The 18,302-nt window shown below is 39.0% G+C and overlaps 1 protein-coding gene across 7 annotated transcripts in view; it reads right to left on the reverse strand.

Annotated features, from left to right (window-relative positions):
• Positions 1-16,706: 16,706 nt before the first annotated feature.
• PRR16 (proline rich 16) overlaps positions 16,707-18,302 on the reverse strand; it is a 280,803-nt gene continuing 279,207 nt past the window's right edge. For all 7 annotated transcript variants that reach the window (XR_009600836.1, XR_009600838.1, XR_009600837.1 and 4 more), the window contains one exon: positions 16,707-17,983. The gene's annotated coding sequence lies outside the window, so the exon portion shown is untranslated. The remainder of the gene's footprint in view (positions 17,984-18,302) is intronic.

An 18,302-nucleotide genomic window follows, 5' to 3' on the forward strand; every position in this document is an offset into this window, starting at 1 on the left:
TGAGAAACCTATATGCAGGTCAGGAAGCAACAGTTAGAACTGGACATGGAGCAACAGACTGGTTCCAAATAGGAAAAGGAGTACGTCAAGGCTGTATATTGTCACCCTGCTTATTTAACTTATATGCAGAGTACATCATGAGAAACACTGGGCTGGAAGAAGCACAAGCTGGAATTAAGACTGCTGGGAGAAATATCAATAACCTCAGATACGCAGATGACACCACCCTAATGGCAAAAAGGGAAGAGGAGCTAAAAAGCCTCTTGATGAAAGTGAAAGAGAAGAGTGAAAAAGTAGGCTTATAGCTCAACAGTCAGAAAACTAAGATCATGGCATCCAGTTCCATCACTTCATGGCAAGTAGATGGGGAAATAGTGGAAACAGTGGCTGACTTTATTTTCTGGACTCCAAAATCACTGCAGACGGTGATTGCAGCCATGAAATTAAAAGATGCTTACTTCTTGGAAGGAAAGTTATGACCAACCTAGACAGCATATTAAAAAACAGAGACATTACTTTGCCAACAAAGGTCCGTCTAGTCAAGGCCATGTTTTTTCCAGTGGTCATGTATGAATGTGAGAGTTGGACTATAAAGAAAGCTGAGTGCCGAAGAATTGATGCTTTTGAACTGTGGTGTTGGAGAAGACTCTTGAGAGTCCCTTGGACTGCAAAGAGATTCAACCAGTCCATCCTAAAGGAGATCAGTCCTGGGTGTTCATTGGAAGGACTGATGTTGAAGCTGAAACTCCAATACTTTGGCCACCTGATGCGAAGAGCTGACTCATTTGAAAAGTTCCTGATGCTGGGAAAGATTGAGGGCAGGAGAAGGCGATGACAGAGGATGAGATGGTTTAATGGCATCTCTGACTTGATGGTCATGGGTATGGGTTAACTCTAGGAGCTGGTGATAGACAGGGAGGCCTGGCATACTGCGGTTCATGGAGTTGCAAATAGTCGGACACGACTGAGAGACTGAACTGAACTTACTCAGAATAAAATCCAAAGTGCTAAAAATCACTACAAGATTCCACACAACCCTTACAACAATGAGCCCCATCTCCCATTACTCTTCCCTCACTTACTCTAAGCCAAACAACTTTTCCACACTTGACACAGGGTCCTCCGTCATATACTTTCCTTTCCTCTCCTGAAATCGTCTTCTCACAGATCACACAAATCTGGCTCCACAAATTCCTTTGGATATGTTCAAATGTCACCTTATCAAGTGCTCAATAAAATAGCATCTTTACAACCCTGGCTTTCCAACCTTCGTCATTTCCTATTTCCCATATACCACTGTATTTTTCTCCAGATATTTTATCAACATAATAGTTTGCCATTTGCAACAACCTGGATGGACATCGAGGGCACTCTGCTGAGTGAAATATGTTGGACAGAGAAGGACAAATACTGTATGATATCACTTATATGTGGAATCTAAAATATATAACAACTAATGCCTCACAGACAAAGAGGGACAACCTAGTGGTTACTACTGGGGAGAGAAAAGCACAGAGGGGCAAGATAGGGGTAGGGGAGTAAAAGTACAGACTTATGTATAAAATATGCCACAAGCATATACTGTACAATATATATCCAATATAGCGAATATTTTATAGTTACTATGAGTACAATATAACATTTAAAAATTGTGAATCTCTATATTATACATCTGCAACTTGCAACCCCTCACTCTGAAAAAAAGACATATTCTATAGTTGATATTAAATTTGTATTTACTTGATCTGCCTATTTCCATCAGAATGCAAACACTGTTTTTTCCTACGTATTATTATATCCCAGTTCTAAGAATAGTACCTTGGCCTAGTAGACAGTGCTTAAATATTTTTTGAATCCATTAATTAATGTTATAGAGCTGATAGCCTGTCTTCTTGAAATTCTAACAGATTAGTTTCTTCTAAAATTAATATACTTCTCAAGTAATCAAATATATTTATTCTCTCAAATTTCTTCTACTCATCTAACTGTGTAAACATTTGGTTACTGTGTCTTTGTCACTCCCAGCAAACGTTGGAATTTTAGCCATTAATATGGACAGAACAACAGATATTCAAATACACTGTCTTCTCAAATAAAACACAGGAATTAAAAATAAAAAAAAACAGGTTAATGTGCAGGTTAATCATCTTATAATAAGAGGTCACACATTCATTTATAAAAATCTATTTATCTGAGTGCTGATGTAATTGGAAGAAAACACACAAATGAAACAGAACAGTAGCAACAAAACCATTACTCCCAGTTCCACAACTTCTGAGGAGTTATTCTGAACACATAAAAAATATTTCTGCTGCAATCCAACCAGGTTCCTAAAAATCTCTCTGGATTAATGAGTACTCTCTTAACTTCTACGTTTTAGTAGGAAGCTTGGTAGAGATGGGTCTTTATTGAAGAAAATATCTCAAAAAGGGTCTTACTGGTCAAGTGCTGTATATCATAAAGTGACAGTAATGGGGTTGAAGGCAGCTAGAAGGGGAGAATAAAGGTCCTAAACAGAATTGGCTGAGAAGCTGGCTGTAATTTGGATAAGGAAGGAAAAAGAAAAGTGGGATCTAATCAAAGAGAAATCTCCCCTTGTGCATTATCAAATGTGAAAATTTAAGTTACTATCATATAAACTATAAAGTAAAGTGAGTGCTGGCACGTGAGCCAGACTAAACTCCTCCACCATCTCTCCTTAGTTTTCGTAAAACATTGTAGACTTCAGAAGTCTTGTGCTGCTTGTGCTTTGGCAAGAACAGAATAGGTGCAGTGTTCAGTCTGAGGAGAAAAGCTGTAAAAGAGCATCAGGTCCAGGGGACAAGATGCAGACAGATCAGTGACCATGGGCAAGGGGAGCAGCTGGAAGTGAGGAGAAATATACACTTCACAGAGACTTTGCAAAGAAGCTGGCTTTTCCCACAATGTGAAGGAGATTAGAGTGAGGTTATTCAGGGTGACAAAACAAATCCAGAGGATCTGGGAACTCCCAAGCAACCTAAGTTTGGCTTACATAGAAGATGGGCTTACACACTGAGTCCTCCAGTTATTCCAATGTTTGGACTTGGAAAAATAATAAACAGACTGCATTAGCCTACTAACTCACAAAACTCCTCTTACTGAAATGCACAGTTAATTTCCTTGACAGTTTGTCTTCCTCCTTCTACAAAGTATGTGGCTCTCCTTTTCAGTTTTGCCTGGACTTACAGAAAGTTACAAGTTAAATTTTACGTTGAAGCAATGAAAATGTGGGATATAATATCCACTCAATATTAGTTGAATGAGTGAAGAAGATAACAGCAAGATATTAAACTGGATCTATTATAAATTCAAGGATCATGGCTCTGTAGGAGAAAGTACAGATGGCCTGAACGTTTTGGATTATAAGAAGACTCAAGGAAGTAATTTCTCTTAAGTTGGGATAACTGCTTCCAGAAGAGACTGAAAGGGAATACCTTAGGGTGTCTTTCAGTAATTTAATATCTAGGTTATCTCAGCCAGAATCTCTAGTTAAAGTGAAAAGCGAAAGTTAGTCATGTCTGACTCTCCGCGCCCCCACAGACTGTACTGTCCATGGAATTCTCCAGGCCAGAATACTAGAGTGGGTAGCCTTTCCCTTCTCCAAGGGATCCTCCCAACCCAGGGATCAAACCCAGGTCTCCCACACTGCAGGTGGATTCTTTACCAGCTGAGCCACAATGGAAGCCCAGTATCTCTAGCAGGTAATGTTAGCAGATCTTTTCTACTGTGAAGATTTAAATCTCAAAGAGCCTCCTCACAAAAAAAAAGAGGCTGTATTTCAAATTTTGTTAAAAAAAAAAAAACCCTTTTGTGGCTGCTTTCTTTTGCATTTTGCTTGCTCCAGTTATTTTAATTTTCTCAGTAAAATTACATTATTTTACTCAAGAAAGCATTTGAGTGTTCAGATTATATCACACATGCTGGAGAAAACAAGATATACAAAGGAAAATCTATTGGCAAAGACCACTCTTATCTCACTATGCCTCTTTACTCTCTAATGGCTTTCTTCTTTGATGGAGGAGTTTAGGAATTTAGAAGAGAAACTTTCTTTTTCTTTTTGGTGGGGAAAGGGTAGTTAGGGTGCATTTCTAACTGAGAAAATTAGATGGTTTTATTCTCAACTATCTATTAATTGTTCACGATAATTTTAAAACCTACCTATGGTGAACTTCCTGATGTTCAAGCTGGTTTTAGAAAAGGCAGAGGAACCAGAGATCAAATTGCCAACATCCACTGGATCATGGAAAAGCAAGAGAGTTCCAGAAAAACATCTATTTCTGCTTTACTGACTATGCCAAAGTCTTTGACTGTGTGGATCACAATAAACTGTGGAAAACTCTTCAAGAGATGGGAATACCAGACCACCTGACCTGCCTCTTGAGAAACCTGTATGCAGGTCAGGAAGCAGCAGTTAGAACTGGACATGGAACAACAGACTGGTTCCAAATAGGAAAAGGAGTATGTCAAGGCTGTATATTGTCACCCTGCTTATTTAACTTCTATGCAGAGTACATCATGAGAAACGCTGGACTGGAAGAAACACAAGCTGGAATCAAGATTGCTGGGAGAAATATCAATCACCTCAGATATGCGGATGACACCACCCTTATGGCAGAAAGTGAAGAGGAACTAAAAAGCCTCTTGATGAAAGTGAAAGAGGAGAGCGAAAAGTTGGCCTAAAGCTCAACATTCAAAAAATGAAGATCATGGCATCCGGTCCCATCACTTCATGGGAAATAGATGGGGAAACAGTGGAATCAGTGTCAGACTTTATTTTTTGGGGCTCCAAAATCACTGCAGATTGTGACTGCAGCCATGAAATTAAAAGACACTTACTCCTTGGAAGAAAAGTTATGAGCAACCTAGATAGCATATTCAAAAGCAGATACACTACTTTGCCGACTAATGTCCATCTAGTCAAGGCTATGGTTTTTCCAGTGGTCATGTATGGATGTGAGAGTTGGACTGTGAAGAAGGCTGAGCGCCAAAGAATTGATGCTTTTGAGCTGTGGTGTTGGAGAAGACTCTTGAGAGTCCCTTGGACTGCAAGGAGATCCAACCAGTCCATTCTGAAGGAGATCAACCCTGGGTATTCTTTGGAAGGAATGATGCTAAAGCTGAAACTCCAGTACTTTGGCCACCTCATGGGAAGAGCTGACTCGTTGGAAAAGACTCTGATGCTGGGAGGGGTTGGGGGCAGGAGGAGAAGGGGACAACAGAGGATGAGATGGCTGGATGGCATCACTGACTCAATGGATGTGAGTCTGAGTGAACTCCGGGAGTTGGTGATGGACAGGGAGGCCTGGCTTGCTGCGATTCATGGGGTCGCAAAAAGTCGGACATGACTGAGTGACTGAACTGAACTGATGGTGTAATTATTTGGGAGGACACTAATACAGAACATTAATAATGAAACTGTACAAATAGAATCTTCTGACATTTAAAGTTCAAATATATTATATATTTTCATTTAAAAGAAGTATTAGGCTACCTGAGTGGATATGTCAGTTTTGTACAAAACACACACACACACACACACACACACACAAAACAACCCTCAATTAAATACAGATGCCTCAATTAGGTACACTTGGGAGACCAGAGGGCTTTGCAATTGGCTCTGTGGTAAAGAATCTGCCTGCCAACTCAGGAGATGTCTGTTCAAATCCCCATGGACAGAGACACTTTATGGGCTACAGTCCATAGGGTCTCAAAGAGTTAGACATGACTGAGCATGCATGCACAGGATACCAGAAGGGGCAGCTCTCACAAGAGGAAAAAGAAAATATTTTCTTCTTTTCCGGCAAGAATTTAACCAATAAAAATACATGCACACTGTGTTCTGCAGCCCTCCCAACTCCCCCATCCTCTCTAAGAAAGCATTCTTCTTCCCGTGCCATGAAGGGACCTGCACACGGCTCACGAAGTCTGCAGACCTCAAACTGCAATTCTACTCTGGATCCAAATTAACCCATCTTTGCTGGAGGAATAACTGATAGTCAACTTGTTTTAGGTCAACTGTTTGGTCTTCCTTAATTACTATATGTACTCTCCTTCTGTAAATGATGATTTCTAAAGGAGGCAATGCAAAGAAATAGAGGAAAATAACAGATTGGGAAAGACTAGAGATCTCTTCAAGAAAATTAGAGATACCAAGGGAACATTTCATGCAAAGATGGGCACGATAAAGGACAGAAATGGTATGGACCTAACAGAAGCAGAAGATATTAAGAAGAGGTGGCAAGAATACATGGAAGAACTGTACAAAAAAAGATCTTCATGACCCAGATAGTCATGATGATGTGATCAATAATCTAGAACCAGACATCTTAGAATGTAAAGTCAAGTGGGCCTTAGAAAGCATCACTACGAACAAAGCTAGTGGAGGTGATGGAATTCCAGTGGAGCTGTTTCAAATCCTGAAAGATGATGCTGTGAAAGTGCGGCACTCAATATGCCAGCAAGTTTGGAAAACTCAGCAGTGGCCACAGGACTGGAAAGGTCAGTTTCATTCCAATTCCAAAGAAAGGCAATGCAAAAGAATGCTCAAACTACCACACAATTGCACTCATCTCACATGCTAGTAAAGTAATGCTCAAAATTCTCCAAGCCAAGCTTCAGCAATATGTGAACCGTGAACTCCCTGACGTTCAAGCTGGTTTCAGAAAAGGCAGAGGAACCAGAGATCAAATTGCCAACATCCGCTGGATCATGGAAAAAGCTAGAAAGTTCCAGAAAAACATCTATTTCTGCTTTATTGACTATGCCAAAGCCTTTGACTGTATGGATCACAATAAACTGTGGAAAATTCTGAAAGAGATGAGAATACCAGACCACCTGACCTGCCTCTTGAGAAATCTGTATGCAGGTCACGAAGCAACAGTTAGAACTGGACATGGAACAACAGACTGGTTCCAAATAGGAAAAGGAGTATGTCAAGGCTGTATATTGTCACCTTGCTTATTTAACTTATATGCAGAGTACATCATGAGAAACGCTGGACTGGAAGAAACACAAGCTGGAATCAAGATTGCTGGGAGAAATATCAATCACCTCAGATATGCAGATGACACCACCCTTATGGCAGAAAGTGAAGAGGAGCTAAAAAGCCTCTTGATAAAAAGTGAAAGAGGAGAGCGAAAAGTTGGCTTAAAGCTCAACATCCAGAAAACGAAGATCATGGCATCTGGGCCCATCACTTCATGGGAAATAGATGGGGAAACAGTGGAAACAGTGGCTGACTTTATTTTTTTGGGCTCCAGAATCACCGCAGATGGTGACTGCAGCCATGAAATTAAAAGACGCTTACTCCTTGGAAGAAAAGTTATGACCAACCTAGATAGTATATTCAAAAAGCAGAGACATTACTTTGCCGACTAAGGTCCATCTAGTCAAGGCTATGGTTTTTCCTGTGGTCATGTATGGATGTGAGAGTTGGACTGTGAAGAAGGCTGATCGCTGAAGAATTGATGATTTTAAACTGTGGTGTTGGAGAAGACTCTTGAGAGTCCCTTGGACTGCAAGGAGATCCAACCAGTCCATTCTGAAGGAGATCAACCCTGGGTATTCTTTGGAAGGAATGATGCTAAAGCTGAAACTCCAGTACTTTGGCCACCTCATGGGAAGAGTTGACTCATTGGAAATTACTCTGATGCTGGGAGGGATTGGGGGCAGAAGGAGAAAGGGACGACAGAGGATGAGATGGCTGGATGACATCACGGACTCGATGGATGTGAGTCTGAGTGAACTCCGGGAGATGGTGATGGACAGGGAGGCCTGGCGTGCTGCGATTCATGGGGTCGCAAAGAGTGGGACACGACTGAGCAACTGAACTGAACTGAAAGGAGGCAATTCCATGACTAAAACAGTTTTCATAAATTATCATGCAGAAAAATACATCTTCCATTTTACACTATAACTGAACAACTATTTTATCTTAAAAACATCATTTCAGAAAAGTTTAATGGCATCTTTAAAAGGAAGATTAAAGATTAACTCCACATTGACTGAAACCACACATTTAACAAACATAGTAGTTTTCAATGTTTTGTAAGCATAATTAAGGAGCATGTTTTTCTTTCTGAAATATATTTATCTCCTGTCTTCATGTTTCCTAAACTAATGCCTGCATCTACTTTTGGAAAGTAATAATTACTCCATCAAATGGCACTTTTCCAGTGAAATCTCCTATTACCTTTCAAATCTAGTTCTTATTTTCTTCTTAGTTTCATTTCCTGTTAATTGAGTAGAATTTCCTGATATGAAGAAGACTTCACATACCACTATTGCTACTACCAAATAATAATAAAATTTGAAATGCTATAATATTGGCCATGTGTGTTCAAAGAAAAAATGAATTTCAATTTCCACCTTCGAGTGTGTACATGTGCACAGAAAATCACCTTCAACTGGTGCTGCATGAAGAACTGATTATAAGAGCAAAAAACAAGTAAACTAAACATGTAAACACAAAGAAGTGAATAACTAAAACTGCATAGGGAATTACCAGGAGATACAAACAGCAACGTGGAAAGATAAGATTTATTCTTGAATAGTACAAGTTCAGGTTGTAAAACATTATATAAATTATGACGCCATTCATAGAAATCACACATATACTCATATGCACATCAATAAAGTATTTCCCTATTGGTATAGGTGTCTATGCCAAAGGTTACAGTGGTCCCTTTGGAGACTGGATGGGGATGGGCAAATGGTGGGAAGTGGGAAATTTTATAAAGATTATTTTTATGGTAATAATTATAAGTATATTTTAAAATAAAGTGAAAACTGCATACTTTCTCATTTTATGCCTAAGTTCCTTCCCCTCAATTTCTTAGTATTCAAAATTAAAGTGTTAAGAATTTTACTCTAATGTATATCAAAATCACAATGAGGTACCACCTCACACCAGTCAGAATGACAGTCATCAAAAATTCTACACATAACAAATGCCACCAAGAGCGCAGAGCCAAGGGAAACCTCCTATGCTATTGGTAGGAATATAAATTGGTGCAGCCACCATGGAAAACAATATGGAAACTCCTCAGAAAACTAAAATTAGAATTACCATACGATCCAGTGATCCCAGTCCTGGCATATACATGGACAAAACTATAATTCAGAAAGATGCATGCACTCCTTTGTTCATAACAGCATTATTCACAATAGCCAAAATATGGAAACAACCTAAATATCAATCAACAGATGAATGGATAAGGAAGATGTGATGTACACACACACACACACACACACAACGGAATACTACTCAGCCATAAATAAACAATAAAATAATGCAATTTGCAGCAACATGAAGGCAACTAGATGTTATCAAACAAACTTAAGTCAGAAAGAGAAAGACAAATACTATATGATATCACTTACATGTGGAATTTAAAATATAGCACAAATGAACCCATCTACCAAACAGAAACAGACTCACAGACATAGAAATTAGACTTGCGGTTGCCAAGGTGGGGAAGGGGAGGGAGGGTGATAGCCTGGGAATTTGAGGTTGGTTGACGCCAACTATTACATTTAGAAAGGATAAACAAGGTCCTGCTGTATAGCACAGGTTACTGTATCCAATCTCCTGGGATAAACCATAATGGAAAATCATTTTTAAAAGTGTGTGTGTGTAAAACTGAGTCACTTTGCTGTACAGCAGAGAGCAGTAAAATATTGTAAATCAACTATACTTCAATTTTTAAAAAAAGAGTAGTTCTTTAGATTATGGTAACATATTGCATATTTCCTTCCTGATAATCTTCCAAAGAAATTGTTAATGCACTAAATGATATTCACTTGTGCAGCCTTATTTTCATGTTTCATTAAAGAGTTACTCTAGGGGCTCCCCTGGTGGCTCAGTGGTAAAGACTCTGCCAGCTAATGCAGGAAACATGAGTTCCATTCCTGATCTGGGAAGATTCCACATGCCACGAGGCAAACAAGCCCCTGTGCTACAACTACTGACTACCGAGCATGTGCTCTAGAACCCGGGAACCCCAACTCTGAGCCCATGTGCTGCAACTACTAAAGCCCACATGCCTAGAGCTTGTTCTCTGCAGCAAAAGGAGCCACAACAATGAGAAGCCTGAGCACGCAACTAGAGAATAGCCCCCTCTCTGCAACTAGAGAAAAAGCCTGTGCAGCAACAAAGACCCAGCACTGTCAAAAATAAACAAACTATAATAAAAGGAGACTTTAAAAAAGTACTCTATATTTTATTTGCATTCAATATAGGAACAAAAAATGATTCAGAAAAATATATCAGGTTAGCAAATTGACTATTCAATCTGTACATTAAGTAAAAAGCACTTTTGAAATGTTTAAATACTTCCTCAGGAAAAGTGAAGGGAGCTAACAGAGCATGTTTCCATGTTGTAGAAAGCTCACTGTGGTTGGTTAAATTGTCACTTACGGATTAGCTTGTTAAAAGGACTGCCATAACTTGGAAAGCGTGGACTACCCTCTCACTAACAGATGACACTGCCTACCATAATGTGCTCTATTTTTCACCTCTAAATGTCAAATTATCTCAAATACATTTATTAATAGCTGTTATTGCATGCATTCGTAACTGGCACAGGACCTAAAATGTCTCTGATTTGTTAGGGAAGTGTACACATCTGTGGGGACCTACATTTTCTATGGAAACCCATAAATCTACTTTCTTAAATATTTACTTTTTAATTGTATGGTGTATTGATTTCCTCTATTAAAGCCTTTGAAATATCTGAATCTTGTCACCACAACCAATGAACAAACATCTCTTCAGGGCTTCCCTGGTGGTTTAGACAGTAAAGAATCCACCTGCAATGCGGGAGACCCAGGTTTGATCCCTGGGTTGGGAAGAGCCCCTGGAGAAGGGAAATAGTAACTCACTCCAATATTCTTGCCTGGAGAGTTTCATGGACAGAGGAGCTTGGCAGGACAAGAGGAGCTTGGCATGGACAGAGGAGCAGGCAGTCCATGGAGTTGCCAAGAGTCAGACACAACTCAGAACCAATGAAAAAACATCTCTTTAGCTATGCTCAAACCAAAAAAAGAGAAAATGCTTTCTTAGAATCAGCATAAATTAATGAGTCCCCCAAACTCTGGTGCCTATTAAGGAAAAACATTTAAGACCTCAAATTCTAATGTTCCCTTTCTCCAAAAAACAACTGATAAAACACCCTAAGGTGTGCACAAATGAGGTACTGATTAATTGTGCTAACCAACACATTAGAATACCACAATGAAGTGTCAAAATCTCCAAAGTCAAAAATCTATTATATCATCTATAAATGCAGATTATCTTCTGGATCACAATCACAATTAGTGTGATGAGATGTTCACAACAGGAGATGTATAGAGGTTTATCCATATCATTACCAATCGAGCACATGTTTACAGAAAGGAAAAGACATGAGTATAGTAGAATTCATTTAAAAAAAAATAAATGTTCACAGGATATGACTCGACTATGTTATTTTGCTCTTGGAGATGAGTTGAAAATTTTATTTTCTAAGTTTTGCATATAATTTGGGCTTCCCTGGTGGCTCAGACAGTAAAGCGTCTGCCTGCAATGTGGGAGACCCAGGTTCAATTCCTGGGTTGGGAAGATCCCCTGGAGAAGGAAATGGCAATCAATTCCAGCACTCTTGCCTGGAAAATCCCATGGATGGAGGAGCCTGATAGGCTACAGTCCATGGGATCGCAAAGAGTTGGATACGACTGAGCGACGTCACTATAGTGACTAATATCTCCAACACTTAAGGCTTCCCTGGTGATCTAGTGGTTAAGAATCCACCTGCCAATGCAGGAGACATGGGTTCAATCTCTGGTCTGAGAGGATCCTACATGTCTCTGAACAACTAGGTCCACAAGCCACAGCTACTGAAGCCTAGGCACTTTAGAGCCTGTGCTCCACAAGAGAAGGTACCACAAGGAGAAGTCCAAGAATCGAAATAAAGAGTAGACATTGCTCACCACAAGAGAATGCCCATGCTCAGCAAAGACCCAGCACAGCCAAAAATGAAATAAATACAGTTTTTTAAAATAAACAGAACAAAATCTCCAACACTCAATTCACGGCATGATGAACTGGTACATTTCTAACGTCTTGTGGCAGAATTAGACAGTTGTGGACACTCTCATTCATTCTCCCCAGCCTCTGGAATGTCCCATTACCAAGTTTAAGGTGGCAATGTGCCCACCCAAGGGACTACATTCCTTACCCCCTTATGCTGCTGTGGCCAGTTAGAACAAGAACAAATATCCCGAAATATTGTGTGAACACATTTTAGCAAGTTTCTTTAAGGAGAAAGTGAGCTTTTTCTTAATCCTGCTGGTTGGCATTCAGTTAGCCCGTCCATTCTATAGCAGATCAGTCCTGGGTGTTCTTTGGAAGGAATGATGCTAAAGCTGAAACTCCAGTACTTTGGCCACCTCATGCGAAGAGTTGACTCATTAGAAAAGACTCTGATGCTGGGAGGGATTGGGGACAGGAGGAGAAGGGGACGACCAAGAATTAGATGGCTGGATGGCATTACCAACTCAATGGATGTGAGTTTGAGTGAACTCCGGGAGTTGGTGATGGACAGGGAGGCCTGGCGTGCTGTGATTCATGGGGCTGCAAAGAGTTGGACACGACTGAGCAACTGAACTGAACTGAGACATACTTTAACCCATTGTTCTATTGCGCAACTGTATGCGTTATTTTGTTTGGGAGTAGAAATAAAACCTTTCTACGGCAGGGAAGGAGTGGGATCAGCTTTAGTCTTCTCAGGAATTAAACCCACATTTGTTACAGCAGATACATATGCTATTACTTCCATATACTTACTATTTTTACCTTTCATGATGTTTGTTTTCTGCTTTACTAGGTAAGATCTGGCTTCTATTCCACCAGTTTTCCCTGTGCCACCCTTTTTCACCCTTTGCTCCAAGCTAATTGTTTTCAGGTAGTCTGACATCCTATTTTTATGCCCCTTTTCACTGCTTTGCCCATGATTTTGCCCCCTTTACCGATTTAGTCACCCTTCAGATCTTATTCCTAAGTTTACTTCCCTCACTGAGTAAGATCCATTGGATACATGGTCTGGACATATTGCATACCTTTCTGCATAGAACTTAGTATAGTTGTACTTCTTTTTGTTAACTAGTGAAATTACATGTTTCATGTATTTCTCTCCAACTAGATTTTAAATTCCATTAAAATACCATCTGCATCTTTTTTGTTAATCTGTTTTTTCCTACTGCTCAACACAATTCATGTTCCAGAGTGAGCACTTAGTAAATAAAGAGAATTTCTTATCCAATAAACCTGATAATTACATGAAGTGGGGCCAGCAAGGAGAGAGGTGCATGCAACTGTAACACACCTGTACTCTAAAAGCAACTGCAAGGAAGCAGAGACTACCTACACCGACATTCTCAACTCTAAAAGTATGTATAAGTTGTACTTTTCAATGGAACTGAAGATTGCTTCATAGATTTTGCAAAATTAATACTGAATTGTGAAGACAGCAAAGCTACCCTCTTGAAGAGGATGAAAGAAGATCCAATGAAAGATCCAAGTGAAATTACTTGGAAAGTAAACCTAACTTAAGTTGAAGAGAATAAATACATTTAATTCCAGGAAAATTTTGGACTTTTTTCTGGTCTGTGCCCCATCTTCCCTAGCCTCATTCCCTTTATAAATTACTACCAGTTATCCTGCTAAATAGCACTCCTGGTTATGTCACATCTTTGTAAAATCTTTTAGAGATTCTCCATAGACCACAGCAGATATAACACTGTGTACTGTTAAGAATACTCACAAAATGAAGAACTGCAATTTTTATTCAGTTTTATTCAATTTTTATCCATTCATTCTTAATGGATTTTATTGTTAGATATTTGGAGAGTAGCTTTCTATTTACAGTTTGAAATAATTCACAGCTCAAAGCAATCAGCATGGATTTTAAAAGACTTTGAAAGAGTCTAGGTATCTATACTTTAGTGCCTCACATTCCACAAGAACTGGCAATCTGATTCTTAGCTGGATTATTCTCATGTACAATGTCTTCATTTTCAAGAGTTGAAATCATGCGTGAAAAACTAATTTTCTTCATTATGCTACAGGATACTGTAAGTATTACCAAGAGATATTGCAGAGAGTAAATCAATCTAAGTGTGAAGAACAATATAACGAAAATTTAGTTTCAGATCATACTTTGGGAATAAACCTCAACACCTACTCTTTTAATTGTTAAACATAATTTGTCTGTGGTTGTTGGGGGTTCCAGTACAAGATGGTGATGCAGGAGGCCCAGGAAGCTCTTGGACTCATCTCTTTCCACAAACACACCAAATCTGTAGCTACATACTGAACAACTTCCTCTGAAGAAAAGCTAAAAACCAAGCAACTCATCTGCATAGGCTAATAAGAGAAAGCCCACAGTGAAGCTGGTGGGAGAGGGTGGAACACAATCTCACCATAAATGGCCCCCATAGAGCAGAGACCCACAATCTGGAGTGGACTCAATCAGGAGCTTTTCTCCCTGTGGAACAAAGGGTTTGAATTCCACATTGAGCACCTCAACTTTTAAGACCTGCAGCTGAGAAACGAGACCCTAAAACATCTAACTTTAAAAACCCACCTCCATAAGACTACTACAAACTAAGAAACACTTTTAAATGGCTCATTTGACTCACCTGAACAAGGGCTCAATGCACCGGCTGCCAACCCAGAAACTACAGGCTTAAGTGAACAAGACGCCAGCCTTGCTTGCTAATCTTAAAGCATCAGCCTGAGGGGTAGGCATCTAATTGAGTTCACATCCAGGGACCTGCTGGCTAGCGGCACTGCCTTTAACAGTCCCTCTTCCTTGCTCTGTTGCTCCGTCCAGCAGGCACCATCTTTTTTTTTTTTTTTTTTAAGCATTTCTTTCCGGGTCCCCTCCAACATTCTGCTTAGATGTTTTTTCCCCAGCTGGAGCCACTTACATGCTCCGCCCCCTGCCTCCTTTTACCTGTAGCAGACACCATCTTTTTTTTTTTAATTCTAAGTTTTTTTCTTTTTTTCTTTTTTCACCATGGTGCCTTCTACACTCTCTCTATGCCTTCCTCCTGAAAATAAATACCTCTCAGAGGGGAGTTTATCACACATCTAGTGCCCCCGGTTTGGGGAGGGGTGGAGTGAGCTGCCACTCAGGGGACATCCCTTAATTGCTTGGCTCTGGAGGCCAGGGGGATATATGACCCTGGGCTCAACCAGAGAACCATTTCTTGGCCAACTACCACCCTCGGATACTGCACAGAGACCAGAATGAAAGACCAGTCTTTCTGAGGAAAAGGCCTACTTACCTCTCCTGGAGCTTTAGCTTGAGCAGCAGGCTTCTGGTCCAAAGCACAGCTTACCGCCTAAGAAGGGCCTGGGCTGGGGCAGGTCTGTTCGAAGACTGTTATATAGGCAGTCTCTGAGCTCTCCCTCTGCGTGCTCCAGCTCCCTGGTGTGTCCCCTAAAGGAACTTATCTCCTTGTCCAACAACCAAGTTTTCAGCCTGGTACCAGAGAAAACTTCTACGTTGCCTTGGCTTTGGTGGCCAATGAGGCTGATGCTTGTGGGTCCCACGTGATTTCAATCAAGGGAAGATGAGTTCTTAAAGGGCTACTGCCCCCAGGGCACAGCAAAAGGCAACAGAAACAGATCAGTCTTTCTACGAAAGGACTCTGTTCATTTACTAACAGGTTTTCTTGAGAGTCTCTCACAAAATACTCATCTAAGGGTTGAGTGTAATCCTTTCCAAAGACCTCAGAGGACCGGTGCTATGTCTTCCACTCTCTAGAGCATCACAGACATATCCATAGTCAATAACACTCTACTGAATATTTAAAAGTAGCTAGGAGAAGGGGTCTTGCAAGTTCCCATCACAAGAAATAACTGTGTGGTGACAGATGTTACCTAGACTTATTGCAGTAATTATTTTGCACTATACACAGATGTCAAATCATTATATTGTACACCTGAAATTATAATTTTATCAATTATATTCCAATTAAAAAAAGGAATAATTTGTGGGAGCTGCACACTACTTACTGATGATAGCAATGATCATAAATACAGGCTCGAGCTGATGAGTTGCAAGTAAGGATGAGAACTTTGTGGGCACTCAATAAGCCCTTGTTGATGAGAACACTGTTTTTGCTCCAGTATAATTGCCTAGTCATTTTTACATACAATGATGGAAGTTTTCAGCAGACCTCTGAGAAGCACTGAGGACTCATTAGATATGATTAATTGCCTATATAGATATATATATACACATAAATTGTGTATATATATACATATACACATATATACACATACATAAATTATCTTCTTTTAGAGCAGAATTTCAAGAAGACAATTTAGAGGACATCCTTATTGACAAAATAATTATTATGTTTTTTTCTTTTCCAGCAATGTCCTCAGTATTTTGAAACTAACTTCAGATAGCATAACTAAAATATTAAAAAATAACCCTTGACAAGAAAGTTCTGATGAAAAATATATCAATTCTTCTTCAGAGTTTAGGGAATAGAAAACACAATTTTATACCACAAAATATTTGAAATTTTAGTATTCTAGAAGTTCTGAATTTGTATGCAAAAGCTTGCCTATGACCAAAGAAAACTTATCGTCCAGGTAATGAAAAGCAAATCAAATGAGCAACTACGAATAATACAAACAACACATTTATTTAGAAAAATAAACTGAAAATGCTGTTTGTGTAGTACATTTCCCCATGAGGCATAGATAAATGGCTATAAAAATCTCTTATATGTCAAATACAAATTACAAATGATTTTGTTAAGAGAACAAATAGATGTTCAACACAGATGTTTAGTGTACAGTTCACTGTATTTGACTTCTTCGCTGTTAATGATATAAAATGATCCTCACTAAAAAAAAAAAAACAATTTTTGATCCCTTTTTCATTCATTCGACCACCCTGATGCTTTTTCATTATGATTCTGTAGTTGTTCTTTAATCTGAGACAAGTCCATTTTTTTATAACTGATTTTTTAAATAGAAGAATGAGAAATTAATGCCTGGAGAATTCTTACATGTTTCCTTTTTGGACTCCTGCAAGAAGCTGTTGGTTGTGGTCTCAAAACTCATGGGACCATCTGTGCAAATAACAGCACATATCATTACCCTGAATGGAAGTGACAGTGCAAATAGTAGAAGTGCATTGAGAAGTAATCAGTAAGAACTGACCTCCCCTCTCTCAACCAGTATGGAGTGAAGGATCGAATACAGAAACTTTTCAAGCAATTGACAACAATACTCTTACACCATTATGGCTTTGAAGGTGTACACAAAATGGAAAACGTCCTCTCTCTTTGCAAACAGCGACATTCTGTCCTTATACTGTTCATTGCGGCAACATTCCTCTGTTCAGTTTTTGTTGTTGTATGTTTTTGTTTTTGTTTTGTTTACATATTTTGAAATGCTGAGTAGTTCTAGGTATAGACACCTATTTCTATACGTTCACCTTCCCAAATGATACATCAATTTATAATTTACTGGCTTAATTACTAAATATGAATTTTGGGAGGTTCACATCTGGGGATAATTTCAATGATAAAGTGAGATGAATTTTGTTTGTTTGCTTTTTGGTTTTTTGTAGGCTTGCTTATTTAGTCTTTTTCATTTCTTTTTTTTTTTTTAAATCTTCATGGTAATTTCTGAGTGAAGATATTTAAGGCTGTGGCTTTTTTTTTGCCCCCAGGGCTCTGCTCATGGCTGTCAGACTAGAGGCAGATAGTTTTAAGCAGACCATATCAGTGATCATTTGTGCTCCAAGTTGAGGGGTTTGCTGCTCCAAGATGGACAGTTTTCTGGTTATTTCAAAATTAGATCTGGCCTCAAGAAGTCATAATGATGAATCTGAAGTGAGAAAAATGAACTGACATGCCTCCAAATAAAGGTGTTCCTTCCAACCTGAAGGAGCTGTCAGAAAAAAGAAAACAAAAGACAAAATATCAGTTTAAATAGCAAGTATAGTTTAATAAAGCATATAAAAATTATTTAAAATGAAGAAATAATTTGTTAGTAGTATGCAATTTAAAGTTCTTTGAATTAATTATTAAGGATTGTACTTTAAAAGTATGATCACATTTTGAACATATATTCCATTTAAATCTCATATATAAAAACAATATTTGATAACTCATCAAAATTTAGTAGCAGCATGTTTATATTTCAATTAAAAGATCTTCTCTTACCTCTGACAGTTTTTAAAACTTAGGATAAATTTGTCCACTTGAAC

This window comes from Ovis aries, chromosome 5 (assembly GCF_016772045.2).
Source record: "Ovis aries strain OAR_USU_Benz2616 breed Rambouillet chromosome 5, ARS-UI_Ramb_v3.0, whole genome shotgun sequence".
NCBI lineage: Eukaryota > Metazoa > Chordata > Mammalia > Artiodactyla > Bovidae > Ovis > Ovis aries.